Here is a 1,187-nt window from a genome sequence, read left to right as displayed (position 1 = left end):
GAGGCTCGTCTAATAGCCTCTGACCAATCTTTATAAATAAATAAAAGAATTTTGCTGTTATGAGCTTCTTTGATCATCAATTGAATCAACTCAAGCTTTTCAATCATCTTAAATTGTCCCAACAACTTGGAACCTTGTTGAACATTCTTGCGTAACATATGTGCATGAAACCATGACTTATTTCAAAATCTAATCAAAAAACCTTTTATAGATATATGTTAAAAGTGCATTTTTTTATGGAAGTCTAGTTCCCATCTTGTATAAAAGATTTTTGTGTGTGTGGAAGATTTACACACATACCACTAAACTCGTGCATATTTACATATCTCACCCTTAAACTTCAATTTTTACATACATGCTACACTATTTAAGCATACAAGTTTGCATTTAACTTTTTAAAGCTAAAATGTTGGTATTTTTTGTGTGATATGAAAGTTCTGGGCGGTATTAAGGTAAAAAAAAGTAAAGTTTACGGGTGAGATATGTAAATATATAGGAATTGAGTGATATATCTGTAAATGAACTTTTTTTCCTCTTTTGTCAAAATGTCTATTCAGGAATTACATGATGCACACCACGTTTATGCCCCTGTGATCATAAGAGCTGTTCAATTAGTTGTGTTTCGATTTGGTACATGCCAATGCCAATACAAATAATATATTAATATACATAAGAAGTGACTGAGTTCCAATCACTCGGTCTTGGCCGTTCGAACTTGATCACCCGACTTCGATTACTCGACCCTGGTCACTCGGCTTAGCGCATTTCATTTTTCTGACTTGTAATTACCATCTCACAACCTCGTCTATTGTTTATGCCTATCTAGGATGGCTTCGATTGGCTGATAAATTATGAGCCGTCTAATTCTCAATAATCTAAATCGTCTCATATATAATGATCATGACAGCACCGTAATATGAAAAAAAAAAATATTTTTATATGAGTGATTTATGTACATGATGTTTAACTCTTTTATTTTATCTCCCATTTTATAAAATTTTATATATTAATTATTAAACAACATAAAAAATAGCATGCATATTTATCTCACTTTCATATTATATTGAATATTTCAAATATTGGACAGCTAAAGTGGTCTACAAATAAATGGAATATTTACACACATACCACATAATTGTTGTGTATTTACATATCTATCTAAATTTCAATATATATATATATATATA

The sequence above is a fragment of the Phalaenopsis equestris genome, unplaced genomic scaffold, assembly GCF_001263595.1.
Source record: "Phalaenopsis equestris unplaced genomic scaffold, ASM126359v1 Scaffold000022, whole genome shotgun sequence".
Lineage (NCBI taxonomy): Eukaryota > Viridiplantae > Streptophyta > Magnoliopsida > Asparagales > Orchidaceae > Phalaenopsis > Phalaenopsis equestris.
This window is presented reverse-complemented; position numbering follows the sequence as displayed.